This window comes from Octopus sinensis, linkage group LG17 (assembly GCF_006345805.1).
Source record: "Octopus sinensis linkage group LG17, ASM634580v1, whole genome shotgun sequence".
NCBI classification, from domain to species: Eukaryota; Metazoa; Mollusca; class Cephalopoda; order Octopoda; family Octopodidae; genus Octopus; species Octopus sinensis.
The window spans coordinates 20,957,905-20,977,490 of record NC_043013.1 but is presented as its reverse complement, the minus strand read 5'-3'; the positions used below and the strand labels follow the sequence as shown (position 1 = coordinate 20,977,490).

At 35.3% G+C, this 19,586-nt stretch overlaps 1 long non-coding RNA gene across 2 annotated transcripts in view; it reads right to left on the bottom strand.

Moving 5' to 3' along the window:
• Positions 1-19,586, bottom strand: part of LOC118766741 — a 430,300-nt gene that overhangs the window by 119,860 nt on the left and 290,854 nt on the right. For both annotated transcript variants that reach the window (XR_005002648.1, XR_005002647.1), the window contains one exon: positions 11,217-11,326. This is a non-coding gene — a long non-coding RNA (uncharacterized LOC118766741). The remainder of the gene's footprint in view (positions 1-11,216; positions 11,327-19,586) is intronic.

Below are 19,586 nucleotides of genomic sequence, written 5' to 3'. Positions count from 1 at the left end.
TGTGTGTGTACATATATGCATGTATGTGTGTAAGTATATTTATACTCTTTAAATGATACTATGAAATGTATTGTAAAGAAACATATAGAATAATTTAAAAAAAATATTTATGCCATTTCCAAACGAACATCATCTAAAAATATTAATGGATTGAAAAATATGAAATGGTGCAACCGCGATTGCTATCTTCAATATATTTAGAAATAAACAACAATATTGAGAAAAAAGCACTTCGTTAAACTAAATCTTATTTAATAATGAAGACATTAATGATGCTAATAAATTATCTTTTGCTTGCAGCCCTATAATGATAAGGTGTTAATTACGAAAGAACAATAGATTAGATAGGAGTTGTGTATCCGGTAGGGATACATCATCAACATTGGCTGCATTAATGGCAAAGAAAATAGCAGTTTATTCACTGCGTTATCTGGTTTTCATCAGACATTGTTTATTACTTTCTGTGGCTATAACCGATGATATATCACCAACTTTAAATGATATCGTGATAGCAGCAGCATGTTTAGTGAAGAGGAAATAAAATAGCAATGATGATGATAATTTTAATAATATTTTTCATTTTTGTCGAATTTTTCAAATTGTGAAGTTAATATACAGACAACTGTATGTATGTATGTATGTATGTATGCATGTATGTATGTATGTATGTATGTATACACGAATGTATGTATGTATGTATGCATGCATGCATGAATGTATGTACGTATGCATGTATGTATGTATGTATGTATGTATGTATGTAGGAATGTATCCACGTATGCATGCATATATGTTTGTGTGTGTATGTATGTATGTATGTATGTATGTATGCATGCATGTGTGCATGTATGCATGAATGTATGCTTGCATTTATGTATGTATGTACGTACATGAATACATACAGTTGTCGGTAGATTACTATTACAAATTGAAATATACATACATATATACAACATATATATGGTTTTAACTTCTTAAACAGTAACAGTATGGCGGCAGGTGTCCTAATTCAAAAGCTGAGAAGCATATGTCACATCGCTATGAAATCAATTCCAAAGAGGTTATGATCTTTGCTACCATTATCCTCTACAGAAGTGCAAATATGACATAATGGCTGTCAGTAGTTGCTGTGGAGAATTGTGTACTGTCGGCCGTGAGTGACATCTAGGTTCAACGATACATCAGTGAAACTGAACGACTGCATTCATTTAAACTGAAGTAGGACGAATGAGTTATATGTATTACACCCACACGAAGCATTTAACATTAATCATAAAGAAGAGAATGGAATTTCGACAAAGATTTTTCACAATCCTTCTAGACTGAGTAGAATGAACGTTTCGTTTGACAAATTCTTGAACTCATTTCGGTATCCGTTTCATCATGTTCTTTCTGATTCCACCTTCCACTTCTAATAGATCTACCATGGAAGACATTTCGCTCATTTTAAACCATACACACATGTAGGAAAGTTTAGATATCATGTAATCTACACTTGTGGAATTTGTATAAACCATTGGCTTCATTCACTTCTATGTTGTCAAATGTGTGCCATCCGTGACCATCACACGTTATTTTCACATTCTGTGTGTATACATTTACTCAAATGTTCAAAATACTTTTTTTATTTATTTTTCAAACTCGGTGGTAAGTGATTTGTGGGAGTTTCAGTGTTATTTCTAGCTTATTGATCGACAGCGCACAGACTCCATCACTAGCTCTCTGTCTGTCTGCCTGTCTGTCTCTCTTTCTGTCTGTCTGTCTGTCTGTCTCTCACTCACTCTTTCTGCCTCAGTTTTCCGCTATGTACCATGTAAAGATTTGTTTACTATTAGGTCAATAGAAGTTAGTGTTTAACACTCGGTCTGGAAAGGTGCACACAAGAAAATATTTTCTATTGCGTCCAGTCTTGTTTAAGATTGCAAAATATATAAATTAAAAGAAAGTGTTTGCTATTTCTTGCAAAAAGTGTGACCGAATAAAAGTACGTTTTTGGTTCTTGGCAATGATAAAAAAAAATCACTCTCTTTCTCTCTCTCTCTCACACACTCACACATATATACATATGCGTGTATGTAATATGTACGCACTATGCATTCTTACACGCATATATATATATATATATATATATATATATATATATATATATATATATATATATATATGTACATACATAAACAGACATGTAAAGGTACACAGATGTTCAGCGCAGCGTTTCAACGATAAATAGTTCTATAAAGAGCTTGTCACCAGAAATGATATTAAGCAGCCAGTTTAAATTAGCAACTTCCAACAAAGGCTGCTGCCGTTTGTGTGCCAGGAACAGCGCAGCTTTTCAGCGTTGGTCACGCCATAAACGATTTCTTTTCATACATTTATTTGGTTGATAATTAGAAAACTGCCATGGCAAATATTCAAAGTGTAAATGATGTTGATTTTGTACTGCACTATTAGCTTTAACATCGGTTTCATAATCAAGCAGTGACAGTAGAGGATTTGGAATTATCACTCCGATATATATATATATATATAATTAAGGAAGGTATTGATGGATAAAAGCGAAAAACGGACAGGTATGTCATTCATTATATCATTGCTGTGAATTTAGTGGAATCTCTAGTTAGCTGTCTAGCAAGACAGGAATCTGGAGGCGGATATCTTTGAGCGTTGAGTTTGGAGTGGGTTATAATAGCAACCAAAAACTAGTGGACACGCAGTAGTCGTAGCCAGAATAAGGATTAGTTACAATAAGACGATGACTCTTGAAAAGCTTAAACTCAATATTACGAGCGGCCCAAGCATTCATTAAGTTTCCAGTTTTGTGTTTGTTGCTGGTTTTATTCATGGTGCATAGAGAACATTTGCTAGAATGAAGAGGAACAAAATTCACTGCTTAACATTCACTATTGAGCATTTTTTTACTGTTTGTTTGGATTATTAAACATTCAACCACGAAAAACTTCACATTTAATAAATTAAATCTCGGTGTTTAAAAAGTGAAACAGGCCTCTTGCAGTTAACTATCGCCCAGTCTCACCCTCTTGCAGATCATCAATGTGTTTGAAAGCGTGGTGAGATCACGGATAACTGGCTTTTCAGAGAGTCACAACCAAACTGAGTTCTAGTCTGGCCTACATGTTGTATGCCAATGGGGGGACAAAAAATATTGCGGTTAAATGGTGAGAAAATCATGCACTTTGGAAAAAAGACTACACTCAAACAATCATATTCTCTTTCTCAGAGGAACTACTCACAGTGTCCAACAATATGAAGGACTTAGGAGGGATTGCTGGCAACAACCTCAGCTGGAGTGCCCATATAAACATTAAAGTCGACAAGTTACCAGAAGTTAGTTGTTTTCTAAGAACAGTTTTTATATTACAGTTCTAATATCGGGGTGCTAAAGAGTCATTTAGTTCCTATTCTTTCTAGAGAGAACCGAAAAGAGCAGTCTTCCAGGGTAGTAATATTCTGTCGACTCAGGAGTCATCGGTTCGTATCACAGAAATGTCGCTTCTAGAGAGACTAGCCCTTGAATAACCGTCCCAGTTTACTATTGGCGTTTATGTATTAAATAAATGATAACTAATAATTATCTATGCGCTCATAACAGGTAAGGGCTTGCTTTGACTTACGTTGGTATAAAGAGTCGTTTGGAATATAGACAGAATCAGCGGTGGTGCCCCAGCATGGCCGCGGCCTTCGGACTAAAACATTTTTAAGGATTTTAAGGATTTAAGAATAATCAAATTCAATCTATATGACGTCTTATAAAAGCATAGAATGGTTTCATGAGGTGTTGTATATGACAGTGTTGTGGCTAGGCTGCTACAACCTTTGATGTTTAAGTAAATGTCAGTTTAGGCATCACACGATTATAACTAATTTCGCTAGCTTTCCAGTTATTCTTCTCTTTCGTTGGTCTTAGACAACCTACCTTGCATCAACTATCGGTAGAAATAGTTCCGGACAACTAGATATTATTCATAAGGAAGGGTGTAATTTTAATTTAATTCACAAGTGCTTCAATATTTTAGACACCTAAAAGATGGTTCGTTAATCTTTAATCTAAGTGTTGCAGCAGAATTCAATGCACATGATTTCAGGCAAGATCTATTGAATCAATTTCTCTCACGCACATATTCTTCTATTTAAAAAAAAAATATTTTATAGATTTCAGTCATTGAACAACGTTCACGCTAGAATAATGCCTTCAAGGCGTTTAATCAATTACATCGTCACTAATAATTATTCAAGTCTACACAACACCTACATAATACCGGCACACATGTAGGATGACGTCTTGCAGCTTTCTTCTACAAAAATCCACTTCGAAAGTATTAGCCAAGCCATTTGCCCAAAGAACCACCAATGTGATCTAAGCCATCATGTATGGTTGTAGAGCGGCCTTCTTAACCATACAGCTGTCTTTACTTAAATAGTCAATATATCTCAAGAAAGAATACTCTCCTATCTTAAAATGTTATATTTTCCAAATAACTTACTGTTTTACATCAGTTCAGTTTTAGCTTTGTAACTTGGATAGGAACTGAATTACCTGTGAACCTGGGGTAATGAATGAATAATTAATTTCTTGTCGCAGTTTAAAATCTTTACTTGTATGACTGAACCTGGTGCGATTTCGATTTTTTGAATTCTTACTTGATATTTGGGGCGGTATACAACAATTAGCTTACTTGTATAATCTTCAGTAAAAAGACCCTCAAGTCTTTTACGCAGGTGGAGAATAAATAACTTGTTACGTTTTAGAAATTCTAGAAAGAAGTGTAATGTTTAATGAATCAGTCGATAGATGTTGGCCTCTGGTTTATAACAGAATCCTTTCGAATTCGTGATTAGTGTTTGATTTGATGTTCACTTGAAATGTGTTTTACTGAGTGAGTTTACTCCTTTAGATTACATACGAGCAGTGCCTACCATACCTTTTCCTCAATATAAATTCAAGGAAATAATTCATTTCCATAAGATCTACTTTTGTTTTATTTAACGTAACAAGAATATTTTTCTGAGCGTTGAATAACCCTCTCTCTCATCATCACTATCTGTTTAGTGGTTCAGTCTTTATATACTTAGTGCGGCGCTGTATTCAGCTAACAAAGACTACAGTTGCGAAATTGAAAATGGGATTTTGAATTTTTAGATTTGTTTAAACAACGTGTATCATGATCTGAAGCCGATGTGTGCTAATGCGAACATATGGCTTGTGAGGAGTCACACTTAAATGCCAACAATAAAATAGCACAAAATAGCATTACTCTTTGTGTATTTAAGCAGAGATAAAAAACGTAAAAGGAAGAGATAAAGAGAGTAAGAGGCATATTTATTTTGAAGACCCAAAAAATTCACCTGAAGTAATGTAAGCTAACTTCAATATTTGTATCTATTGAAGCGTCAAAAACACGCAGGACTCTCTCCTTCTCCCTCTCTCATCCTCTCACTCTCCCCTCTCTCTCTCCTTCTATCTGTCGTTCTGTCTCTCTCTCGAAAAAACTATTCTGAAACCGTGGTGCTCCTAGCATTTTGTAACAAATTTCATTCAAAAATATTTGAACACCTGTGCTTCAATCGAGAACTATCACATGGTTGGTGGTATAAACAATTGATCCCCAGCAACAACTGAAAACGCTCATAAATACAGAGCATGTAATATAATGCAACCTATGTATAGCATAGTAAAACATGATAAATACTGACAGATAAATACTTCGCTCATAGAGCGGAACATTTCTTAAACGGTCATAAATCCCATCTCATAAGCTTTACGAAACACCAAAACAGGCTATCATAATATACATTTGATATTTTTTTTGTCATGATACTTGTTTCTCATGACTCTAAGAGAAGCATAACTCGCATGTACTGGTCCTGAAGACTACAAACGCGTACCCAGCATTTTATCCCTTGTAGCTTTTCAGTTATACAATTATAATTGCAAAAAAAAAAAAATCCCGCCATACACGGAGCAGGGAAGATCTTCAAGGCTATCAGCAACCATATGGACAGAATAAATTTTAAAAAAAAGTAAAGAAACTAGGCAAAGCAAACGCATAGTATGATAGCAATAAGTACCAGAATATTATGTACGTCGATGCAGCTCCCAGATGCGAACTAACTGATAGAATTTAAAAGTTCCTCGTGAGATGAAACTTAGAATTAGAGTAGTAGAAAAACCAGGCACATCTTTCAAATCACTTATCAGTAGACCTACCATTTCAGGAAAAAATTCTGCTCTGATAGCAAGTGTATAGTTTGTAAAACAATATCACATACGACCTACAAGACTATGGGCGTAGTTTATCAACTAAGATGTATGAAAAGACAATGGAGAAATACTATATTAGGGAAATGGCTCGAAGTATAGAAGAAAAATCAAAGGTACACTGAAATAATTTAGAAAAAACAGAAACATCGGTACCATATAAACATACTAAAGTAAATGATGGCGGGCTGGTAGGGAATATTGGAATAGTAATTCTCCCGATACACAAGCGTTAAGAAGAATAAAAGCTAAATATATCAAAGAAAATATGAGCAGAACAGTTTCCGATTGCCGCCGTCAAAGCCACTCGTAAATTATCGTTAATCACAGACACGCATGACAAGACACAAACTTGACAAATGTTAAAAAAACAATCCCAAATCCTGCAAAAATCACGCGTGTGCACGCACACACACATGTGTACACACATGTATACATATTAGGTGAATTAACATAAATGCAAAGTCCAAAGTTTAACGTAGAAACAATATCAACCAAAATCACACGCGCTATCAGAAGCCATGCAGAATGTAATGTATCCGCAGTTGTCAGTTCAACATGAACAATAATAAAAGAACTCTTGAACACGCGCATCACACACATACATACACACACACAAAACGCGCGCACAAAAACACACACACACGTAAATACCTACCTAGCTTTATAGGGATATTGATATTTCCCCCCTTCTCTTTGTATTACTCAAATATGGAGAATGTTGCGTCTCAAAGTATAGAAACGTTCCTCATGACACCAGGAGGCGAAATGGAAAAGGGGTTAGCCGGGATGATAGCGAGGAAGATGCGCTGGAACAGCTGCCACAGGTTCGACCACAAACCTGTCGGAGAGTGACCGAATGCTTGACAATTTGCTTTTCTGAGCCTGAAAAGTAAGTTGCCACTCGAAAAAGTGCCATAGCATGTGGTATTCTAGATGAGGGCCTACCAACAGAGAACGGGAGACTTGTCATACCGCCCGGCCTTTTAGCATCCCCTCGGTATCGCTCCACTGGCTCTAGCGGGGAAGAAAAGCCTGCGGATTTATGCTCTTGTTAAGGGCAGCATGGCGTGGAAGGTAGCTAGCACTCTGACGGCATGATAGTGTGCTAAAGCCGAAAGAATCCACAATGGATGCGCAGCAGCATTCGTGAGGCTAGCAGATCTGGAGATCAAGCGTCAGGTAAATGCCGATACGCAGGCAGTCGCCATCAAGCCGAGTGCTAGTTGCAAATGATGGTACCGCATTGAGCCAAGCTCCGCTGTGAGGCTTGGAGGCTGAGCGGAGACGGTGCTGGTCAAGTCGGTGCACTAACTCGTCCGCAGCCACGCTACATTGGATCGCATCCCATGTCTTTTGAGAGGACTGGACGTTCACAGAGAGTAAAAAAGGATGGACGTAAGCACAGTGCAGGCCAAGCTGGCTGCATGTCGCGTAGGCCGCCTCGCGTTCCCCAATCACCGTTGTTTTAGTTGTATTGTGAAGAGCCCTCTTGATAAGAACACGGCAAGATGACACCGACAAGATAAGAGCCGGTAAGGCCAGTAAGACCTGGAATTGACAGCTGAGGCCGCCATATTTGATGGGTAAGATGGCCTGTTGAAATTCAGTGTCTATATGGAGAGAGAGAGGGAGAGATAAATAGATAGATAGATAGATAGATAGAGAGAGAGAGAGAGAGAGAGAGAGAGAGAGAGAGAGAGAGAGAGAGAGAGAGAGAGAGAGAGAGAGAAAGATGAATACACAATAAGTATCTTATCATAAGGGCAGTGCGATGAACAACAAACATGCGATAAGTGCTGAGGAGAAAAAGGTGAATGAGGGGTTTACATCCATTCATAAGATCACAGACAGTGACGACGGATCTTGACAGACTAATCGTTTTACCAACTGAATAGTAATCGGTTGGTAATGAAGCTGAAAAGAAACATAACTAGTGTTTGTATAAAGATTGTATGATCCTCTGATCCTCTCAAAATATAACAGACACACACACGCGCGCGTGTCTGTACATACATATATTTATATATATATATATATATATATATATATATATATATAATATATATATATATATATATATGCATATATTGCAGACAAGAAAGTAAATTTCGAACGCAGCAAAGCTGCCAGCATTGTGTGTGGAGTTGAGTTATTTACCCTTATAAAATAGAATCTCTCTACTGTCTTACAATTTTGATGGGTTAGAAGTTTACTTTCATATTTGTAAAATACCAACCACATTTGACTTTCCAAACTTTGTTTATGATATCTATAATATATGTATATTATGTGTATCTATCTATATATATATATTTTTTTATATATATGTGCATATATATATATATTTACCAAAGTAAGCACATGAATATGAAAAAAAATAGCACTCGAATACCGGAGGTAGAGTAATATAACTTGTTAGTAAAGCTGCAAAAACACCACGAAAAGTGTTACAACCAAAACTGTCCGACAATTGGGAACATGAAATAGTTTTTGTGATGTTTTTGCAGCTTTATAAAATTAAGTATATATATTAAATTAGAGACAAAACCACTATTAGGCAAATCAAACAATGAAAAACTTAAGCCAATACATATATATATATGACCGCGTGTATATCGTTGGCGATTTTTTTTCCTCCGTCTTCCCTTCCTTGGATCTTTCATTTTCCTATGTTTCTGACGAAACGTTAAACCCTCCATCTTTCTTTCCTTTCCTGAGCGTCCAATAACACTATACTTGTTCCACGTCTTCGCGTTGTTGTGTTTTCTCTTTGTGTTTGGAATAACTATATATATATATATATATATACATATATATATAAACACACACACAAGAATATACACACACACAAGCAAGTATAGCGATAGATAGAATTTAGAACTGGCAAAGCTAAGCATTGGTTACTTCTATAATACTCGATTTAGTGTTTTTTCTATAGAATGTTCATTCTTGTTCTGAATTATTTATTATTTATAATGGAGAGATCAATATTTATATAATATGAATACAGGACATAAATTATGGCTGTGTTGCTAATGAAGTGTAATTAATTCTATTCATTATAACCTTGGTCTCTAATAATTGTTCCTTGTGTTGTCAAAGTATAAATAATTATATAAAATACATCCACAGAATATATAAGAAATGATGATACAAATCGAATCTAATGAAACATATATAAATGAAAAGTCTTCCAAATAGATCTGACGGTGATTAATATTTTACAATTTATTATCGTTATTAGCTGAGAAGTATCTAGACAGTCTTACGTCACATTTACGATAGCGAAATATAAATTAATAATAATTGATTGAGACATGTCTTTGAAATAACTTCTTAGAGACATGGTCTAAGAGTTTATAACCAGAAAAGGAAGACATTCGCATCTGAATTTGTTTGTTGTTGCTTGACTGAGTTTGAAATGAAGACGTTACGAACATCCGTTTGAAGCGATGATTCACGTCTTTATCGTTTATTGTTTGTTTTGATATGTTACTTGTTTCAGTCATTAGACTGCGGCCATGTTGGAGCATTGCTTTGAATAATTTTAGTGGAATGCATCGACCCAAGTATTTATTTTTTCTCTACCGTTCTCTGTTGCCGAACCTCTAGGTTTCGGGGATGTAACTTCATCAACACCGACAGACTGACACACACACACACACAGACTGACACACCGACACACAGACAGACTGACACACACTCACAAACACATACGCACACACGCACACGCACATATACATATATATACGTCGGGTTCTTTCAGTTTTCGTCTAACAAATCCACCGACAATGTTTTGGTTGTCCCGAGTAGAAGACACTTGCCTAAGCTGCCACGTGGTGGTACTGAACCCGGAACCATGTAGTTGGGAATCAAGCCTCTTACCATACAACCACACCTATATATAATAACTTTTAGAAATATAATCCGATGCCATTGGAATATTGCTAAACTATCGCTGGCTGAGAGATTCTTGATTCGATTTACTTATAAAACACGTGAACGTTAATATAAAAAATAATAATAAGAATATTTGTTTATCTTAGCCTATTCCCTATAACTGAAACGGCATGGCTAAATAGAGAAAGGATTTGAATTCTAACCCTTTAGGCCATTTATTCAAATCTAATGCAATCGTTTTGTTTTCAGACTGGACACAAAGCTTATCTCTGATTATCAGTTTACAGATATCGAGAATAAATATCGACAGTTTGAGACCTTGAAAAGAAGCTAAAGGATTAAAGAAAAAACCTTTCGAAGTGTATTACTGAGAGAAATTCAGAAGAAAGATTCATGAATCGCTCGTTGATTACATGTCAATAACCGGGGTATATATATAATATATATATATATATACATATAATACAGATGCATTTATGTATATCTTCAATATAAAGGAAGATACGTTATTTCGTGTCGTTGTATCTGATATGTATGTTTTATACCATATTACGTACATTTTGTATGTCATATTTGTATGTCATAGCCGTTATATCACTTATGATATATTATAATGTGTAGCATATACGGTTTACCGGTAACAATGCAAACATTTACGACAATACATAGATATTTAATCGATTATTATTTACCGTAGATGATGTCATATTTGGCAGACTGTTAGGAACAACGGATTTTAGATTTCAAAAGAAAATATCAAGTCTATAAGATGACTAAAAGAAAAGATAGTAAAAAATAAACAAAAGTAAATCAACAAACCAAGATAAAAAGAGCAAAAATCACGAGAAAATATCTATTTTCTCTACTGTGTATATTCAATGAAGAAATATCAAACAAATTCTATTAGAAGCTGTTCACTCGTTGTAAGAACGTTAGTTTATTATGAAGAAGATGCTAACTTAAATGTCAGATTTCTGTGATTGTATATTTCCTGCCAGCGTAATTCAATAACAATTAATAAATCAGAACTCACCTCAAAGTTTAGATATAACTGCGGAATCAATACGTCGATGTAATAATCACATCACAGAGGACATTGAAATAGAATCGTAAGTTGATGCTTTCGTCAATGTAGCAACAGACCTGGCAGAAAAGAAACGAGGAAAGACGTAATAAGTATTGATATTTACAACTGACATATTTAATTCGTGATTCGCAAAGACCTAAATGAATATTATTACATGTAATTGATACAAGATAACAGAAAAATATAGTGTTTAAAAGAAAGTTTGTTTTTTCTAAAATCTACAAATGTTAAGCATAATGATGCGCTGTAAGTTTCGCGTTTTCCTTCAGTAGGCTTATAGCATGCATGTAGCGTGCATGCATGTTGTGCTATAGTTTTTCCTGAAGCCTGCCTGAGAGGGGGTGCAGAAAAGTTCCTGGCTTTGGGTAAAAGAAAATACAGGAAGACCAGTTAATCATGATTTTATCCAACATATTCCCCTCTCAGATTCACGCACTCATTGCAGCGGTCCTTCAATATTTTAAGACCCGTGAAAGAACTCAGAAACTTCAACCAAGCCTTTCGCGATACTCTTTAAGACAGGTATTTTTCAGTATCCCCTCGTACTGTTCTCATCCATCTTCCTCTCACTTCATTTTGATATGATATTCGAAAAGATCTTGTAGATGTCTGACAGTCGACTGATTTGTCTAAAGTTCTTTTGCAGCTCCCATTTTTATAAAAAGGATCAGTTTGGAATTTTTCCACATATTCATGTAGGCATAGTTTTTTGTTTCCTTTACAACATTTCTAAACTCTGCCTTTAAAATGTCTGTGACTCTTTCCTTTGAATTTACTGTTTGGGAAACTTCCTTGTTTGATTGATATAGATTTTTATAGAATTATCATTTTTTTCTATTTGTACACTCTCTGTGAGTTATTTTACCATGTTTGTCATTTAGACATTTGATTGTATTACGTCCCGTAATTATTTTTTGTTTAGTTTTTAAAGACTTTTCTTGTTTTAAAGAATTTGTTGTTTTCAATGGTTTCATTAATCCTCTTTTATTTTCTTTGAGTCTTTTCCTTATTCTCTTACATAATTCAGTTCATTCAATGCGCCGTGTAAATTAATGTTGTTCCAGTTTTCTTGGGATATTAATGAGATTGATAATATCTCTCGGTAATGTTTTATTTTGCAGCAAACTATAAACAACAAAGCGATTGACATCAAAATCGGTAAACGCGTCAAACAAGGAGACACCATATCACCCAAATTATTCACATCTGCATTAGAAATGTTTTTTAAAAACTTATATTGGTAAGATAAAGGAGTAAGTATAAATACATGCGTTCTAAATCATCTCAAATTCGCTGATGATATTGTACTCATTTTCAGGAGAATTAAAGTATCAACAGGAATGGTCAGAAAACTAAAAGAAGAAAGCAACAAATGTGGACTCAGAGTTAATATCAATAGAACGAAGATAATTTCCAACCACCTAAATGTAGTAATAACTCCTTTACTTGTTTCAGTCATTTGACTGCGGCCATGCTGGAGCACCGCCTTTAGTCGAGCAAATCGACCCCGGGACTTATTCTTTGTAAGCCCAGTACTTATTCTATCGGTCTCTTTTGCCGAACCGCTAAGTGACGGGGACGTAAACACACCAGCATTGGTTGTCAAGCAATGTTAGGGGGACAAACACAGACACACAAACACACACACACACATACATATATATACATATATATATATATATATATTATATATATATATATATATATATATACATACATTTCAGTTTCCGTCTACCAAATCCACTCACAAGGCATTGGTCGGCCCGGGGCTATAGCAGAAGACACTTGCCCAAGATGCCACGCAGTGGGACTGAACCCCGAACCATGTGGTTGGTTAGCAAGCTACTTACCACACAGCCACTCCTGCGCCTATGATGAAATATTTGAAAATGTGAACCGATAGACTAATCTAGGATAAATAACCTGCTTAAAGGATAAAAATCAGATCAAAGAAATTGAACGACGAATACAATTAGAATGGGAATCGTTTGGTAAATTGAATTATATCATGGACATGTATCTAAATACAAAGACCTTCTGCTATTGTGTGCTATCTAGCATTACGTAAGCATCAGAAACATGGACTATCAACAAGAGTATCGAAAATAGATTAAAAACTGTGGAAAGGAGAATGCTGAAAATTAACAAAACAGATAAGAGGAGAAACAACATGATAAGAGTGGCAACAAAATTCAACTGACATTACCTGGGAAATAAAATCTAAAATGGTCTTTCGAGGAACATGAGTTTAGAAGAAGGGACAATATAGTAGTATATAGGAGCACTCCGTCGGTTACGACGATGAGGGTCCCAGCTGATACGATCAACGGAACAGCTTGCTCGTGGAATTAACGTGCAAGTGGCTGAGCATTCCACAGACACGTGTACCCTTAACGTAGTTCTCGAGGAGATTCAACGTGACACAGCGTGTGACAAGGCTGGCCCTTTGAAATACAGGTACAACAGAAACAGGAAGTAAGGGTGAGAGAAAGTTGTGGTGAAAGAGTACAGCAGGGATCACCACCATTCCCTGCCGGAGCCTCGTGGAGCTTTTAGGTGTTTTCGCTCAATAAACACTCACAATGCCCGGTCTGGGAATCGAAACCGCGATCCTACGACCGCGAGTCCGCTTCTCTAACCACTGGGCCATTGCGCCTCCGCGACAATATATGCAATACCAAATTGACGGAGCTGACACGATGTTCCGAAAAAAGGAGAAGTCCGTGTAGAATTAGGAACAAAGACTGTTAAATTCTTCGGCACCCAAACATAGATGAGGGAAAACACCAGTCCATGCTGAGATATTCGTCCATCTAGGGACTGAACATGTATTTAACAGAATATTTAACACACGCTATCAAAATGATAATATTTAATAAAGGATACAGGTAAATTATCAAGTGAGGTGATAATTGAAATTCTACAGAAATATATTTGAATCGATCCACACACTAACATCATTTACGTAACTTCCTCAAACATGCGGCTTGTATTTATTTGTATTAATTATTTGTACAGTTATTTATACATAAAACTACAGCATGGACTTTGTTAAGTGATAGAAAACCATATGTATTTGCTACCATCCTGATTATAGGGAGCTTCAAATAGTTTCTAAATAAAATTATAATTATTTCGAAAAGGAAATATAATAATATTATTGATAATTTCTCTGAAATTGGACAAAGCACATGACATTCTGAATTTCAATTCACTAAATCTAAATGGTGAACGCTATGTTGTGAGTCTAATATTCAGTGGTCATGGTAACAAGTGCGATCATGTTTCGTTATTATTAGGTCTCCTCAGCGAGCCACACTCAACTCAAAGATACGAGACTACTACAGATATGACATGAAGTGTTAAGAAACCATAAAATAAAAGTAATAAAAGTTCATATATATATACATATATATATATATATATATATATTATATATATATATATATATGTGTGTGTGTGTGTGGTGTGTGTGTGTGTGTGTGTGTGTGTGTGTGTGTGTACGTGTGAATATACATATTTATATACTCGTTGTATTGCAGCGTCAATTTGAAGACGTATATCTACATTTTGCACATGCATATCTGTGTCCACATACACACACATATTTGTGCATGTATCTCTCCATGTGTAAGTATACGTGTGCATGTATGTATGCACATGGATCCGTAACGAAATACACTTCTTACAGTGTGAAGAAAAGCAAACCCAGAAAAATAAGTTGTGTGGAGAAATGGTTTAATATGGCGCCTACAAAAAAGAAGCTACATAGATTTGTCAGTGGTGAGATTTGACAAATAATAACAGCAAAAATATAATTAGATTAGAGTTTAAAAGGAAATAGGTTCGTTGTATTGATTAAATCAAATTCTGAAGCGAAGTCGCATCCGAAAGTATATAGATCCTACACTTCTACTGCATCTTCGGTGCACATAGAACAATATTTCACTGAATAATTAACACCGAATTCGATTATGACACTTCTGTGTGACGTTGGCTTATATATATATATATACATACACACAGACTCACACACACACACACATACTCACAGGCACACACACATACACACACACACACACACACACACACACACACACACAAATATATATATATATATACGTATGAATGTATGCGTGTATGTACGTAAGTATTTATCTATGAATACACATACATACGCACATCATACACGTGCAATATGAGTATGCTCGTGTTTGTGTGTATGTGTGTGTGTGTGTCTGTGTGTGTGTGTGTGTGTGTGTGTGTGTGTGTGTGTGCATGCTTAAATCTTCTCTAAATATTCCTACGTTTGGTTTCCAATATAACAGTTACAACTTTAGTAACCTGATTTTTGACTTTGGGTTGCATGATGTTGTTTGCGGCGAAACCCTTAAGTGTCGTCAGCTTAAGGCGCAGGAGTGGCTGTGTGGTAAGTAGCTTGCTAAACAACCACATGGTTCCAGGTTCAGTCCCACTGTGTGGCATCTTGGGCAAGTGTCTTCTGCTATAGCCCCGGCCGACCAATGCCTTGTGAGTGGATTGGTAGACGGAAACTGAAAGAAGTCCTGTCGTATATATGTATATATATATATATATATATATATTATATATATATATATATATATATATATATATATATGTGTGTGTGTGTTTGTGTGTCTGTGTTTGTCCCTCTAGCATTGCTTGACAACCGATGCTGGTGTGTTTACGTCCCTGTAACTTAGCGGTTCGGCAAAAGAGACTGATAGAATAAGTACTCGGCTTACAAAGAATAAGTCCCGGGGCCGATTTGCTCGACTAAAGGCTGTGCTCCAGCATGGTCGCCATCAAATGACTGAAACAAGTAAAAGAGTAAAAGAGTATATATATATATATATATATATATAATATATATATAATATATATATATATATATGTGTGTGTGTGTTTGTGTGTCTGTGTTTGTCCCTCTAGCATGCTTGACAACCGATGCTGGTGTGTTTACGTCCCTGTAACTTAGCGGTTCGGCAAAAGAGACTGATAGAATAAGTACTCGGCTTACAAAGAATAAGTCCCGGGGCCGATTTGCTCGACTAAAGGCTGTGCTCCAGCATGGTCGCCATCAAATGACTGAAACAAGTAAAAGAGTAAAAGAGTATAATATATATATATATATATATATATATACTAGCTGACGTACCCGGTAATACCTGGGAAAGCAAGGCTTATCCTTGCTTCAGTTCTCATAACTGTTTCGCTAATCCAATAACAACAATACAAAGTATGTAGCCCTTAAAACGTTTTTTGTGCATTTTCAGAGAATATCGAACTTTGTTACACAGGGTCTCATCTTTAGGAATTGCCAATAAGTTATGAATACCCAATTTGTGAAGTCAGTTATGTTATAAACATGAAACTATACGTGAAGATTTCCAGGAATCCTAATAATTTTGACAGTTAACGGGAGACTAAGATTGCTCAAAACGTAGGAATTATTCAGTCTTTGTAATATCTATACACAACAAGGCACTATACGGCAGTGATTTTGTATGTTGTTTGTGATGTGACCTTATTTTCTGTGGCTGACACTAACTAAAATACAATAGGTGACAAGAAGAGATTAATCAGGTTAATCTAGTCAAACGATTCTTACTATTCGTGTTTGTGTTATCCAAACGTAATCGAGCATGCCTATGCTGAAAATATATGAACTGTCACGGTCTTTTACAGGCAATGTTTAGCTGGGATTACATCACCCTGACTGTGTTTTTTTAGAGATAGATGTGATTTTAGAGGAATATTGCCACTATTACTAGCAGGTTCAGTGACCATGCAGACATTCTCGTTGGTTGGTTAGAATTGCTTATATAATGAACCAGTAATTATTTATACAATAATGAATTATTTGCACAATAATTAATTATTTATACAATTATTTATAAAACAACCCCCTGCATGGCCCTCTGTTAAGTGAAAGAAACGCCATACTTACAGATGCTGAAATAAAGCTGGCTACAAAGAGATCAGTTCCCATTGTAATAATATAATTAATGGTAATGAATAAAATATTCAAATAAGAAAATCGATCTAGGGAAATGAATCCATTTTCATTTGATGTCACGTTTTGTGGGGAAGGATAAACAGCGTTTAATTTTGAATGCCTCGGCTCCTCAAGCAATTGGATATATCCATTGATGGTCAACATTATTTCGACCATCATTGACAGCACATAGTAACATAGACTCTCTAGTCATTACAATTCTTATCCTTTCATCAGAATGAATAGATCTAGCATTACATAAACTGATCTATCTTTTCAGAATGATTATGTGGTGTTATTTATAGCAGATCGAGTTACTGAAGAGAGTATTTGCTCATCAAAATATTTGTCTGATGTATTGTTGTGTAGATGGATTTTCTTGTGGTGCAGGGGATGATTAAACTCCTTATACATCCGTTCAGTGCATTCAGCCATAATATTAATTTTAAGGAGCTCCGGCGATCACAAGCATTTATCGTTTCAGCATTAGTTCCCGATAACCCAGTAACCGATGATATAATCGATGACACCGCTATAAAAGGAAAGATCGAAGTCATCAATGTGCTTTTATTTCCCTTTCATCTTCACAGCACGTGTCTATTCGGTCCCACTGTACTCTAATATTTCACGAAAATTAACCAATCATAAAATAAAATAAATATACAAAGAAAGATTTGCACTCTCTTAACAGAGGTGTTTCTAATTTGTCAAAGATATTGGAACAAATCCAAGAATTTATTGCCAAAATAGAAACCAGCTGTGTCTGTCGAACTATAAACGGTTACACTTACAGCATCAACCTATCATCATATCTGATAGGTAGACGATAGTTAATGATACATCACATAGAGTTCTATTTAAATTACATTTACAACACGGTAGTCATATAATCAGGCGTATTTATGTAAATTTATGTTTGTGCGTGTCTGTGTGTGAGTGAATGTGTAAAGATGGGCGCGTGTATATATGTGTTTGTATAGCTAGGTCTGTGAATGTCTGTGGGAAGAAATAGTATTGAAACCAAATGTCACGTTGGCCACCCACTCTACGATTTTGTTCCAAGATATCTAAAAATGAAATACTATAATCCATCGCAACGAATGTGCGTGTATACGTGTGTGTGCTAATGTGTGAGCTGCAATGATATTACTGTGTAACGATATATGTTTATACACATATATTATATATATATATATATATATTATATATATATATGTGTGTGTGTGTGTGTGTGTGTGTGTGTGTGTGTGTGTGTGTGTGTGTGTGTGTGTGTGTGTGTGTCTGTGTGTATGAGCGCGTGTATACCAATCTCAGATGTTCTCAGAGTCTCAATCAAACGGCTTCTCAAGAGCTACTAACCATATCACAGAGCTGCCCTTAAACTATCTTACTCTATTCTGCAGCTTATTTTGGTTCTTATTTTGACAGAATTTGTATGATTTCACTTTTTGATATGTGCTGAAGTACATACACACGAACTCACATATATGTGCACAAATGATATAATCATCTTTTACCTATGTGTGTGTGTGTATGTTTGTATGCATGTGTTTATATATATATATATATGTGTGTCTATATATGCATATACAATTGTGTGTATATATATATATATATGTATATGTATGTATATATACATATACATATATGCATATACACACACACATATATATATGTACACACACACACACACATATATATACATATATATATATATGTACACACACACACACATATATATATATATATTCATGCACACCTAGGTCCACTTTTACAAGTAGGAGTAAATGAACGAAATACGTAAATCAGCATCCACAAATAAACTATCATAGTAATGAATCTAAGGCGTTAAGTTTCGTTCCAATGAACCAGGCATTGTACTTGCTATGTCCAGTAGCTCCAAATCATGATATTTACTGCGTGAAATTCTTAGAACCAAGGATAGACGGGTATCTAATATACCTTTTCAATATCACTATATAGGTTTTACTTCATATTTAGCAGTGAAAAAGTGTTGCTTTTATGAAGTATCTTTTCGATATACATACATACATACATATATATATATATATATATATAAAATATTATTAGAGACAAAACCACTATTTTGCAAAACAAACAAGGAAAGACTTAATCAATACATAAAACTTTAATAAATAGTCAAAAAACCGCCACTACAATCGTTTCTTGTCTTGATCGACAATCTTCAGGTGGACTTCCAATAAGTCAGTTTCAAAATATGAAGTTTTTTTGACTATTTATTAAAGTTTTATGTATTGATTAAGTATTTCCTTGTT